Below are 14,728 nucleotides of genomic sequence, written 5' to 3'. Positions count from 1 at the left end.
TTTTCTCAGCACTGAAGCTGAATCCCTACTTCGAATCTCACTCTGTCGTAGTGGTCACAAACCTACCCCTCAAACAGGCATTAAGGATCGAGAGTTCTGGGAGAATGTTGAAATGGGCAGTGATGCTTTGCGCGTATGAGATACAATATCAGGTAAGGACCGTGGAAAAGGCACAAGTAGTGGCAGAATTTCTAGCAGAGTTCCCCGCTGAGGATCCCAATTGGCGAGAAGAGATGGTTATGCAACCAGAGAGAGATGTGGAGCCCAACGTGCTGAACCCTTGGGATAAGAGAAATGGATGGAGGGTGTTTGCGGATGGATCAGCCACTGACGAAAGCAGCAGCATAGGGGTGGTGTTGGTTACACTCGATAACCATAGAATAGAGCTAACTACAAAGTTAGGTTTTGCGGCATCCAGTAATGAAGTGGAGTATGAGGCAGTGATAGCGGGATTGAGTATGGCCGAGGATCTGGGGGTCAAAGAACTGATAGTGTACTCAGATTCGAATCTCGTGGTTTGCCAAGTTAATGGTGTTCGCAGCTCGATGCCCAAGAAAGGCAAAGTATTTGAAGGTGGCGCGCGAGAGGTCTAGCAAGTTCGAGAAGATTCAATTTGTTCACATGGGTCGCGGAGAGAATAGGCATGCAGACGCGCTGGCATATGTGGCGGCAGCAATGCCGGGTCAGAGGAAAGGACGATACAGGTAGGAAGATTGGACAAGCCTAGTACAGAAGAGGTGGTAGAGGTGTATCAGGTTACTGAGGAGGAAGAGTGTTGGATGAATCTCATTAGAGACTTCTTGGGGGGAAGGGAGGTGACAGACAAGAAAGAAAAGAGAAGGTTGGAACATACGTCCCAAAGGTACGTCCTAGTGGAAGGTGAATTGTACCAAAAAAACTTCAACGGGCCCTTGTTAAAGTATCTAGGGCCACGGTCGGCTGTAGAGGTGTTGGGAGAATTGCACGAAGGTGACTGTGGGAGCCATTCGGCGGGGAGGACCACCGCGCACCGGCTGTTGACGCAGGGTTACTTTTGGCCCCATATGAAAAAGGACGCGGTGGATTTCGCCAAGAAGTGCGACAAGTGCCAGAGGTTCTCGCAAAGGATATTAGCACCCGCGGAACCCCTGCATAATGTGTCGATCCCGTGGCCATTTTCCATGTGGGCTATGGATATTATGGGACCGATGCTCATGGCAAGCGGCAAGAGGAGATACATGCTGGCAGCCACAGACTACTTTACTAAATGGATTGAAGCCATCCCTTTGTAGCAAGTCAAGGAAGCGTAAGTGATTAAGTTTCTATGGGAGAACATCATATGTCGGTTTAGGTTGCTATATGCTATCATCGCAGATAATGGGACACAGTTCACGGGAGCTAAAGTGGCAGCATTTCAACAAGCCTACAAAGTGAAACAAGGATTCTCAGCCCCCTACAATCCAGAGGGCGACGGACAGGCGGAATCTTCCAACAAAACGATAATGAACAATCTGAAAAGGAAATTAGAGGATAAGAAGGGCACGTGGGCCGATGAGTTAAACCATGTGCTCTGGGCTTACCGAACCACTCCGCGGACAAGCACCCAGGAGACACCGTTTGCATTGGCATACGAGTGGAAGCCGTGATTCCTTCAGAGATGATCGCGGCTACAATGAGAACCAAGGCTGTGGAGGATGGGTCAAATTGGCGCATATTGGCAGGGGACTTGAACATGATAGAAGAGAAAAGGGACTCAGCTCGCATCCTATTGGAGGAATATCACAGAAGGTTGCAGAGACAGTACAACAAAAGGGTTAGACCACGGCATTTCAAGATAGGGGAGTTGGTGCTACGTCCCACAAGTACAAAAGAAGAGAAGGATGGGAAGCTGAGCCCTAACTGGGAGGGGCCGTACACCGTGGTAGAGCCGGGAGGGTCAGGAACTTACAAATTGCAGACCATGAAAGGTAAACGGGTAGAGAAGCCATGGAATGTAAGACTGTTAAAAAAGTTTTACAATTGAATGTAAGGAAATCCCGAGAAATGTAAGGAGGTCCAAAATAGAGGACGACAGTTGCATGTAAATGTATAAAACCACAGCACTTTTGTGAATGGAATTGTGTTTATCACCTGCAATGTTTTAGGGAAGAGTATAAACCGTGTACCAACAGAGAGAGAAGAGACACATGGGGCAATAGAGTGCCCCAACAGGCGTAAGAGCCTGAGAGAGCCACGGAGTGGGATGAGCCCTCCGCGGATCAGAGATGTTAGAGACACGTGGGGCAATAGAGTGCTCCCAACAGGTGCAAGAGCCTGATGAGTCGTGGAGTGGGATGAGCCCTCCGCAAATTAGAGATCCCGGAGACACGTGGGGCAATAAATTGCTCCTAACAGGGATAAAAGCCTGGTGAGTCGCGTAGTGGGATGAGCCCTCCGCGGAATAGAGATGTCAGAGACACGTGGGGCAATAGAGTGCTCCCAACAGGTGTAAGAGCCTGATGAGTCACGGAGTGGGATGAGCTCTCCACGGAATAGAGATATCAGAGACACATGGGGCAATAGAGTGTTCCCAATAGGTGTAAGAGCTTGAGCGAGCCGCGGGGCAGGGTGAGCCCCTCGTGGATCAGAGATGTCAGAGACATGTGGGGCAGTAGACTGCTCCCAGCAGGTATAAGAGTATGAGCGAGCCACGGGGCGGGATGAGCCCCTCATGGATCAGAGATGTCAAGCGCAATAGAGCGAATACGGCAGGCGCAGGAAGCCTTCTAGGCCCCGCGGACCAGAGGCGCAGGAGACATGGGGGCAAAGAGAGTGTCCCCAGCTTGTTTTAGAGCGTCTCAGGAGAAGAGGCAACGGAGGGGTTGAGCCCTTCGCTGACGCTAGAGAGGAAGAGAGCTTGGAGAAAAATCGAAAAGGAAGCAGAGATCTAGATAAAGAGAAAAATTATGGATCAAACTGATAAGGAGCCTCAAATGATAAAGAGACAATAGTATACCATACAAAATACAAAATACCATGCTAAAGGGGAAGTATGACCAATCACAAGGCCAGGAAAGCAAAAATGTCTTATTACAACACAAGGGTCACTAAATCATTTTGGCAACAGATTCATTAACAGGCAACACATCGGAGGGCGGTTGATCATGGGCGGCAATGACATCTTCGGAGATTTCTGCTGAGAGAGCCGCGGAAGCTTCCAAGGTGGTACATTCCTCCAACTCCAGCAATACGCAGAAAGGACCTCTTGAGCCAGCAACACATCCCCGGTGGCCTCAGAGGGGTCGGTCGCTAGAGTGGTAGGCTTTTTTGGGAGAAGGCGACCCTCTGGGATGAGCCTATCCATTGTTTCTTGGAGTTTCCTGGCCACCCTCTTGTTGGCCAGAAGCTTGAAGTGGTCGCAGAGTGTATTCGTGTCGGACAAGTTCTTTTGCGACTCTGCGGCACAGGCCTCCTCATGCTTCTGTTTGAGTGCCTCCATGGCATCCTGATGTTGTTGGGCCATGGATTCCAAGTTGAGCTGATGGTGCTAGAGAAGGGAATCCCGTTGCTGGTTTAGACGGTCATTGACTTGTTCCATGTACCTTTGATGAGAACTCTCCGCGGTCTAGAGCTCGTCTTGAGCCTTGAGTTTGGCCAAGTTGGCAGCCGCTAACTCGGATTGAAGGCCCGCATAGGCCGCTCTCAAGCCCGAGGGGCCATCCAACTCCCTCTCCAAGGCAGTCAGCTTGTTTCTAGCACTGAGCAGGCCGCGGATCATCAAAGAGATATCTAAGCTGACCTGAGACCCAAGGGAGAAGGTTTTAAAAAAAAAAAAAAAAAAATGCACCCTTTCCCAGTTAGTGTACAATGAAGTACGGTGCGAATCGAAAGTGCCTCCATCTGCATACGCAATGTCCTAGGGCAAATGAGAGTTGTAAAACAGGGAGGAGGCAACCGCGGCATTGTCCAGAGCAGAGTCGTCAATATTGACTTGGCGGTTGCGCACCTTGAAGACCGGGCGAAATTCTTCTTCGATGAAGAAGGGCGGATCTTTGGGGCATCTGTGGGTGCGGGCGTGAAGGCGGGTTCCTTGCCAGCCCGATGGAAAGGGGGTGGTGAAATGGCATGGGACCGAGTTGAAGGTTGGATGCAAGGTCTCCTGAGGTAGGGGCTTGATGCATGGAGAGGTCGGGCTCTGCAGAGCATGCAGTCCGCGGATTCTTAAAGGGCGGTTGTTCAGTGGAAGTCTGTACGACGGAGGGGGAAACCTCAATGACTGCTTCATCATTAGAGTCGCTGTCAAACAGCTTCTGCTTGTGAACATCCATGTCGTCTATAAGAGAGTTGTGGTATTGATCGTCCCAGTCAGAGATAGAGCGGAATGAGGGGACACCTTCCGGAGCAAAGGAGGTGGGAGTGTCTTGAGATCTACGGGAGACGGGTGGAGGGGTAGCGGACCTGGTTTGTTTGCGGCGTGGTGCATGGGGGTGAGGCCTTTTCCGGCGGGATGCTCGGGGTTTGCGTTCTTTTGGAGGGGGAGGGCGGTAAAAAGGAGCTGATAAATCACCTATGTGGTATAGGTCGGGAACTTGCAGTAGTGGGGTGGCAGTGGTAGGATGAATACCCAGGTGTGCGGCTTGGTTAGGTCCGAGGTCGCAGAGTCTTTGGAAGATAGGACTTGAAATACCAGAGTAGATTTGGGACTTGGAATCTGACCGCCACCCTGCACAAGGAAAAGAAACCACAGTTAGGAAAAAATGAAATAATACATCTAGAGAGAAGGGGAAAATCGAGATACGGACCACGTGATCTGAAGGCGAGATGGTTAAGAGTTAAATGGTCAGGGAGATCCGCGGATAGGAATGGGCCCGACACATACAATGGGTAGTGGTGCCATACTTTATCCGAGGAGGTGATATGAAGAAGGAAATTCTTCTTGCGAGGACGCACACAGAAAGATTGGTACCCTACCCCAACGTCTTTGGTACTTTTTTTGGTATAGTACTGAGAAAATATGTTGCAGCTCGTGATCTTGGGGTCCCCGAACTTATTATAGGAATTCGCAGCGTACATAATTCTCCAAAAATTCCCTATGCCTTGGCAGGGAGGAATGTGTAAATGATTACATACCTCGACGTCTAACAAAGTGAGAGGTAGCCGCAAGCCGGCTATAATTTGGCCTACTGTGAAGCGTACATAATTCTCCAAAAATTCCCTATGCCTTGGCAGGGAGGAATGTGTAAATGATTACATACCTCGACGTCTAACAAAGTGAGAGGTAGCCACAAGCCGGCTACAATTTGGCCTACTGTGACTACAAGGTACCCCGGACGTTGGGGAACTAGACGAGGGTAATGGGTGATAGCATGCACGTGCTCTAAAACTATGTCGGCCGGAATACAGTAGGCAACCCTAATTGCGGCCAAATTAGGTTTACGGCATCGGGAAGGGGACGGCAATAAAGAGGGCGGGCGACTAGAGGTTGAAGGGACCGCAGCAGGAACCGGAGGGGTGGCGACGCTACCCCACCGGATTAGGAAGACGAGGGGTCAATATATTCAGAAACCGACATCGAGGAAAGATGAACAGGCTCGAAAAGTTGAATATTTCAAATAAAAGCGAAAATTAAAGAGATTCAAGCACAGAGAAACTTACCAAGGAAAGCTAATGGGGAAGTGTGTTGCCCAGGTAGAATGCTCAAGGAAGAAAAAGCTCACCGAGGAAAGAAAGGGAGAGTAGTCACGAACTAGATGTTGGCCGGAGTGAACAACGAGAGCAAGGTGAAAAAGAAAAGAACTGAGATGAAATGGGAGAGAAAGAAGAATGAGAGTGGATTATATAGGGGAGGGGTAAAAGCGTATTTTTGAGGGGCCAGAAAGACTGAAGGGACTGGGGGTAGAAGGGTAATTGCAAGGAATGAGGAAACCGAGGCAACAAGACAGCGAGCCAGCCTAAAAGAGACACGTGGCAGCACGAAGTACGAGAGGCGGCGGAAAACGAGCATGATGAGTGCATTCACTCTCTCACGCAATCCCAAGAGTGGGAAGAAAAGGTGCATGGAAAAGGAGGAAAGGTGGGTTCTTGACCTCGGGTCCATAATTAGGACTGCGGAATTGAGAAGGGGCATTTGTATAGGCCCAATTATGAAAAGGATGCCAGGTCAGCGGACGTCATATGGGAGCCAGAGTAATATGATAGAGCAGGAGCATAGGAACCGAGCCAGGGAAAGGACCAGGTCAGCGGGACACCGAGTGGGGTGCATCTTAGTAATATAAACTGGGAAGTATGTGATCCTAGCCAAGAAACCCTAGATCGTGGACGTGGCAAGTGTACGGCAGGAAGGGGAAGGGGATCAGTCGGATGGGAGGACAGTTGGACGGTCAGGAAGTGAGAAGAAACCAGTATAAAGAGAAGGAGATGGGAAGAGAAAAGAAGAGGCCGCACAGTGAGAGAGAAAAGAGAGGGTTGTGAGTCCATTATTTCAGAGCGATTGAACAGTGGAGTTTTTAGGTCAATATAGTTTTGAAACCCAAAGCTTCTCCCTCCATATGTGTTAAAACTTAAAACACTAACGAAAAAAGAAAGAAAAGACTTCGCTCCCTAATTCAGTGTGAACTCCTCACTCTCACCATTTCACCATTAAAAATTATTAACCTCTCTCTCTCTCTCACACACACACACACCTCTCTCCTTGATTAATTTTGTAACTCCTTAACTCCCCCTCACCATTAAGATGAATTTATTCAACTTCTGACTTCCTTCTTCTTCTAACCCTTCTGTAGCGGCTCCATCTTCAATAATTCTTCCAGGTAAGGATTATTCATTGCCTAATTTCAGATTTCATTTCTAATCCCTCACATACTCATAATTCTTTCTCCCCCAGGTTGCTACACATTGACAATTGATGCCGGATTTACTTCAGGTTGCTTGCATTGCCATTTCCATTACATACGATTAATAAGCAATATGCGACCTGTCAATCAGTTTGTTCTTTTCGCCATTTCTTCTTCAATTTTTTTCTTTAGAGGTTCATAGATGTAAGGTGCGTGAATCAGACATTTGGTATGGCAGATGTTATAAACCTAGAAGCACTACTCTAATTTTGTTTTTCTTTTTGTCCTAGAACTTTGACATGTTCATTTCGTTATTTATTTTTATTTCTACCATCCTTTCTTTCATCTGTCGAATATCCAATTTCCTTTTTTTTAGGATAGAAGAATTTGACATGTTACTATGTTACTAGGTGTACGATAGCAAGTACGCAAAGTCTTGTTCTGTATTTTGCTCTGGCAACATATTTAATAATATTGTTCAGAATTGGTTTACCAAAGTAGGGAGCGAGTTACAATCATGTGATTATACATGGACAAAATAAAACATTTAATTGACAGTTGAACAAGATTGTACGCATTCTCTTAATTTGTCTTTAATGGTTATTTTTTGGATTATTCAAGCTTCCCCACTACTATTGGGTTCGTGGTAGATAACTAAAATCATGCTTCCTTGCTTATACTGGCTGGTGTTGACACATTTTTTATCTGAGGCAGCTGCAATATTTGTTAGCGTTTATGAAGAGGGAATGGATCTTCTTAGAGCTGTCATTATTGGTACTCCGGGCACTCCCTATCACGATGGTATGTTCTTCTTTGATATTCTTTTCCCATCTGCCTATCCTGATGTACCACCAGTTTGCTTTTTCATTTTGTTGTATTAATTATAATATTAGTGATAGGCATGAGACTGATAAATCAAGCACTATTTGCTTCCAACGAGTATTCTACTATTCATGTGGCCTTTGATTAAACCTAAACATATATGATTTCGGAAAGGTCTGCCTTAGCCTTCTGAACACACCGCAAGGAAATAAGTAAGAGCACTGGATTACAGGGACATGCACTATGTTACAAGCTTTGGTGCTAAATGAGAAACCTTCCTTCAATGAACCTGGATATTAAATGATAGCGGTAAGAGAGAGGGTGAAATGCACTCCCAGGATTACAATGAGAACATTTTATCCTTTCCTTCAAGACAATGTTGTTCACGCGTAGGAGGCCACCCAAGGTAAAATTGCATCACATTTTCCGAATAATTGCTTTTGTGTTTCTTAGTGATTTTGCGCGTTTAGCTATTACGATCTCTTTTCTCTATCTGCCTAAAGTTATTGATGGATTATTGAATTAGATTCTTCAGGGGCCACAGTAAACTGAAAGATAGTTGTTCCCAGTCATTTTTCTGGTTAGACTCTTGGCTCTTATCCATCACTTTTTAACATGTTTATATCTTATTTTTTGCTAAATTCATTACTTTTGTTTGATGCTTACCCATTTTGGTTATGTTTTCGAAATTGATTTGTGCTATTCTTTTTTGGTTTCTTTGTAGGACTCCCAACTGATTTTTTTATGTGAAGCCTATTTAACTGCATATGGCACTGTTTTTTGGTCAGTTATTTCATATATAATCGTAGGTTATTCACACTAAACAAATTTTTGTGTTGTTAAGTGCCATGAGTATATTAAGAATAGGGGATCGTTAACTGAGCAATGATTGCGTTGCCAGGCTATGGTAAATCTCCCTCACTTCTCTTTTTTGTTCTTTATTCTATGAAGAGTTTGCCAAGGATAGATTTGTTTATTGCTCATTTGTGTGTGTGTACCAAAGTCAAGGTCAAGGAGATTAAATGGGGCCACCTAACCAATCAGTGTAGACGAGTCAACAAATGACAGTTCTAGCGTATCAGGTTTAGAAGTGATATATAGAGATCGTGATTGCCATACTTAAGGTGGAGGAACTTCACATGCACTTATATCTTGGGCAGACACCGGTTTTCCTTTTGAAGAAGGAGATTTGGGCATATATAAGGAGTCTACACACTATTAATCATGCTGCCAACATGAATCATATCTGGTACGTAGTTAGTGATAGACAAACTATGTGGCTGGGTGCAGAAGAATCTCATTAAGGGTAAGAATTTCTGGCAGCTTCAAGTTCCTACAAGATGGAATTCTCTAGCTGATAAATATATATGAAATGGCAGGTAAATGAGAATATGGATTTACGCGATGCGGTCAGTGTTTTGTTTGATTTTTGTGATCACAAGTAATATTAATTAGTGCATTTTGTTTATTTAATTGGTTGTTAACCAAATTTATAGATAGATTTTTAGCATGGTTGTGTTTTCTAATCTTTCGTCTGTACCAGTTACTAACTTACTTTGTATATCTTACAAGTGTTTGCAGCCTAAGGTCAGGGCTCTCATTGTTGAGGGGTAGGCAAGGTTAAATCAATATTTGAGTGTGTACATGAGCAAAGCACAATGTTTCAGAGCAAATTGGCTTCTTTTCTCCGAAGAAATAAGACCCTTAGTTTATACTCCCAGATCAGGTATTCTTCTTCAAGGTTCTCAAATGAATCCTCACTCATCTCCTCCAGATTGTTCTCCTCAAAATCCCCTACAAGTTTTTGCACCTGGAGAAGCACCTTATATGGACATAGATCTCTTAATAAGGGATTTCCTTCTCGATCATCAAGGAATATCTCCACTACGGGAACCATATCTTCATCATCTAAGGAAGGGTCGAAGATGCTTGTAACTGCATGTTCTCATGCTCAGAAATTGGTGGGGATTTGGATTTTTGGTTCCGCTGCATGGGTATTTAGTATGGTAGTTCTTGGTGGCATGACTCGACTTACTCGATCTGGTCTTTCTATGACCGACCGAAATTCTTGGTAGCCTCCTCCTGGCCGAGGAACAAAGATTGGTTAGTTGAAATTGACAAATATAAGCGATCTCCCCCGAGTACAAGCGAGTAAATAAGGGGATGACAATAGAAGATTTTAAGTTCATTTATTGGATGGAATATGCACATAGAATGTGGGGAAGGGGATTAGGTGTAATGTTTGCTTTGCCATTTTCAATTCGTATTTTCTTCGTAAGGGATACATTACTGTCCGACTTGGGGTTAGACTCTCCGCTCTCTTTGCACTTGGTGCTAGTCAGGGTTTAATTGGATGGTGGATGGTAAAGAGTGGCTTAGAGGAACCAGAATCTGAATATGTTCAGCCTAGAGAAAGCCCTTACCGACTTGCAACTCACCTTACTTCAAAGATTTGCAATATACTGTGGCCTTCTTTGGACTGGTCTTTCAGTTGTGAGGCCAGAACCACCTGTAGGCTCTATGGCTTAGGTTCGTGGGGCAGCTAAACTTCAGAGACTTGTGGTCCTGAAAGGGTGCAGGAGACTATGCTGGGTAAAGACTTGCAAGTGTATTCCGTAGAAACGACATTGTGTATTCAGAGACTTGCAAGACTATGTATTTCGTAGTTAGTTACCATGCACACCATTTTGTAAATAGAAACGGCATCACAATAGAAACAGCACATTTACTTATTTTTTTTGTTGCTTGGCAAGTTTAAATTATATTAAAAGGTCAAAATAAAAGAAAGCGTACAAAAAGATTTGAGGGTGCAACAACCTACGCCCTTCTAATATTCAATCTAAATAAGCACTATCTAGCTACTCCCATTCATAAAGATGGGGTAGTGACAATTAATCAATAGGTTCGCTTACGACATTTTTTTTTCGTTAGGGTATGTATGCATAGTAAATAGGGGTGCAACTGGATATCCAAATATTCTAATCTGATTCAAATTCGTATTAGAAAAATCGGATATTATCTGAAAATTTTGGATATCGGATTTGGATGGTTTTTTATGTCCGAACTGGTTTTGGATACGGATTCAGATACGCCATATCCGTATCCGAAAATATCCGATCCGATTTAAAAAATTAATAGTTATTATATATAATTTATTTATTTATTTATTATTATATAAAATATTATATAAAATCATAAACTATAATAACAAAATAATAATAAATGACAAATATATATATTTATAATAGTTTTTATAGTGGTAAAATGAATTATTCAAAGCATATAAAATTTTAATTAATATTAATTTTTGGATAGGATATTATCCGATATCCAATTCAAATATCCGAAATTGGATTCGGATAAATTTTTTAATATCCGTCGGATTCGGATATCGGTATAAATTTTTGGATTTGAATCTGGATAGAGGCGTATCCAAATCTGTACCTATCCATTTGCACACCTAATAGTAAGGGCCCTCCACCTTAAGAGTTCGGCTAGGGCCTCGAGATTCTCTGGGCCGCCCCTGCTCATTACTCAATTCAATAATCTAAGAACAACCAACGAAATAGGCCTTGGAGCTTTAATCATTGATTTAATGCACAATTATACCAAATTAATCAATATTGACCAAATTAATAAATATTTATGGACCTGGGCTGGGTTGGGCTGGGCTTCGAAACACCCCAAATTTGCTATGTGAAATTGCACCGTCTCTGCTCGCCTCTCTCCTCCTTCATTCCCACTTTCCAAGCTCTCAAAGAAACGGAAGCAGTTAATATCAATATAGATAAAATGACTATCCTCAACAATGAGTTAAATGTTAGTCATTCAAATTACCACATGCAAACGTTTTATTTTCCGAGCCAACTTTTGACTACCAAAGAGACAAGAACCACTTAAGAAGTTCTCTTTCTTAATGAGAACTTCAAATCCCATTTTCTTTGCTGCGTTAATTTCCGTTACAATTTAGTTATTGGGGTTTTCCTGCCAAAGCAAAACCACTTCATTAATTTCTTAAGTTGTCCACTCTCCTTAAAACTTTCATTCTAAATTCTCTTATAATTTCTTCCCTCCTTTCCATTTGGTATAACTTCCCTTTAAATTGCTTGATGGAACCTTTTAGAAAAACATTCAAAAGGTACGAAATAAAATGCCCCTATATGTATTTCTTTAGTGGAATGTTCATATTATATTTAACATTTTTATCATCTAGATGAGAAATTTTGTTTGCCTGCTTTATTAACGTGTTTTCTCGGCATCTATTTAGGATTTTTGGTAAAAGCTAGGTGTTTGAACCGTCAGTGATCGCCTTCAGTCAGCCATCTCTTCTCCGTCTCTAACCAGCAACATCTCAGGTAACTTTTACATTACAGATTACTGATTATATTACGTATCCTTCTTCGTCGGCCACGCTTGACGAAATAAAGTTTTGCTTTGTTTCTTACTATTTTTCTTTTGTTGATCGATGTTGTTAGTCCATTTTTTCAATGTCTAGTCAATAATGATCGTCGTCCGGTGTAGCGAAGTATCTATGGAAAATGACTACATGGTAGTTGATGCCACTTTCGTTGAAATCTGATTGATTCAACTTGCTTGACCACTAGGCAGTTTTTTTTTTTTTTAGTAATGACCAAGTACTGAGACAGTGAAAAGTCTCTGCGGCATGCAGTTATGTTTCTACCATTATTTTGGTTAAGGAAAAACTCATTCTATCTATTGTAATGCTACACTAATAAATGTTATTCTTAATAGGAAAGAACTTACCTTTCCTGATGTTATGACCGAAAAAATTGACTCAGTAAGTATTGCATAGTTGCAGTTCATTAATGTTTTGATGCAGTCTTATGCTGACGGGTGTTGGGCCTTGAATCCTATATGATATCACCCACGTAAAAACTCTGCCCATATGCATATTTTTTCGTCTTCCTTTGATACCTTCGCAATTTATATTCCAAGCCCTTGATCAAAATCCATAGTTGCTTCAAATTGCCAGAAAAAAGTGTATTTGATCATTTATTATTTCACATTAATGAGAATATCTAATTTTATGGGTTAGGCTTTATAGTATATCTCACAAAACTCAAAATCTTTGCCTGGAATGAATCTTTTCAGTGGTAATGTAGAAAATATTATGGGGTGACATAAATATTTGGTCTCAGTTTCTAAAGACTTGCGTAATTTACGCTTGCATTCTATATTTCTTTACTTCAGTTCATAACATGCTCATTCGGGATTTCTCACTCCACTCAGAAGCTTTATATGCATTCAGCGTTTAGTATAGCCATTTAGTGATATTGGAATATTGGTATTACACCTGTTGCCCTGTTCTTTCTGTGTCTCTCATCCATTAAGGTCTTTTTAGTATTTCTTTGAATTTGCACAAAAGTCAATTAGGAAAGAGTCCTGGAGCATAGTCTTCAAACTAAATGGAAAAAGTTTAACCAATACGTATTGAGCATGTTTTAATACATAGTTGCTTATAAAGCAAATGTCATTTTTGTTGCTAAAAAACCACATAAAAGCTATCCGTTTAGGGGACATGTGTACAGTAGATATCGTTTTGAAACCCCTTTGAGGGTAATTCTCACTAATTCTCATTGACACCATTGAGGTTTATTTAATGAATTAAATGTTTTGTAAATGATTTAAGAGTTCCCATGAATAAAATTGTTTGTGAATTAAATGAATTATTACATTTGGAATCGTCCTCTTTCTTTTTAGTTCATCTTCATCCTATTATAAGTGGTTTTCCATTTTTTCACTTTGTTCCTTTTGGGGTTAATGTTTTAACTTTACTTTGTGACCCTTATAAGTGCACGCTATGTTTAGTTAGTTTCTTTGTAATGTTTATGGTGTTTGTATTTGATTTATGCTTGATCAGTTTGCCGAATAGTTATGAGTTTTTATTGCGCCTTACGCTAATTGTTTATGAAACCGAGATGGATCTTTATCCTGTTGAATTTTAAGGCATTTTGACACGTTTCCCATTTTCCCAGTTTAACATATTTAATTTTCCAAATAATAGCTTCCGGAGAAAATGTCGGATCAGCAATTCACCGATCTCGACAAACTTCACACTCGAACGGACCGGTGGAAGATTAGGGTCTGAGTCACACGAATGTGGAAACCAATTAAATTTGAAGAAGAATTGTGCCTGATAAGAGCCCAAAACTGTAGTTTTAACCCTGTAACAGTCATACTTTTAGACCAATTATGTGAGTAATAATTAAGAGTTAACACTGATTACGTGTTTTATGCTTTTCAAAGGCCAAAGTCCATTATGTGCAGAAATGTGCCACTTTAAGCGTGATAAAGGAGCAAAGGTCGGTTGCTAAGGAGTTCTGATTAAAGGCCAAGATTTAAGAAGACAAAGCCTTTCTAAAGCCCTTCAAAAGCTGAAAAGAAAAGTCGGGCGAAAACAACACTCAAAGTCAGCAGAACTTCTGAAGGCCGTATCTTTGGACTCAGACCTCGGAATTGGGCCTACCTTATTTCAAAACGACCGGCTCGGAAAGAGCTTTCCAATTATCTAAGCCTTGACCCAATCAGAGGAGCAAAAGTGGACGAAAAGTCTATTGAAGCCAACTGCAGCTGAAGAGGCCTTTTTGGACTGAAAGAATTGGGTTTTGGGCCTGATTCTCTGGCCCAAAACATGGCTCCAAGCCCATGCACGATTTTTGGATCTGGACATATAAAAACAAAAGCTTAGCTCTTTGTTAATGGTAGCTAGTTAGATCTAAAACTATATAGAATTCTAGATCTAGTTTTTAGTAGAGTAATTAAGTTTAAGTTCCATTTTCAATTCTTGTTTTAGATTAAGTCTTTGAATCATTGTTCTTAATTGATTAGATAAATAAAATAGTTATTTTGTCAATTTCAAATTTTGTCATTTCAATTTATAGATCTAGTTCTAATTCTTGTTGATTATCATTTCGTAGTTTAAGTAGATTGAAACATTGTTAGTTAAATTAGTTAAGTTAGAATTTTAATATGATGAGTAGTTATAATTCAATGGGAAATGATGGGTTGATGACTAAAGGCTAAAACCTCCATTAGAGGGGTTGATGAAGCTTTGATGAAAACTTAGTGGTATAGTGTAGTAGCGTTGTAGAATC

General features: G+C 41.8%; 1 pseudogene across 1 annotated transcript; it reads left to right on the top strand.

The window, feature by feature from the left end:
* The first annotated feature begins 8,522 nt into the window (after positions 1 to 8,522).
* On the top strand, positions 8,523 to 10,345 carry LOC147525411 (heme A synthase COX15 pseudogene; annotated as a pseudogene). The gene is made up of 3 exons (XR_015198077.1): positions 8,523 to 8,919; positions 8,993 to 9,054; positions 9,195 to 10,345. The product of XR_015198077.1 is annotated as a heme A synthase COX15 pseudogene (transcript).
* The last annotated feature ends 4,383 nt before the right edge of the window (positions 10,346 to 14,728 follow it).

Source organism: Coptis chinensis, chromosome 1, assembly GCF_015680905.1.
Source record: "Coptis chinensis isolate HL-2020 chromosome 1, ASM1568090v1, whole genome shotgun sequence".
In the NCBI taxonomy this organism is placed as follows: Eukaryota; Viridiplantae; Streptophyta; class Magnoliopsida; order Ranunculales; family Ranunculaceae; genus Coptis; species Coptis chinensis.
The sequence above is the reverse complement of the archived record's forward strand: the minus strand, read 5'-3'. Positions and strand labels throughout refer to the sequence as shown.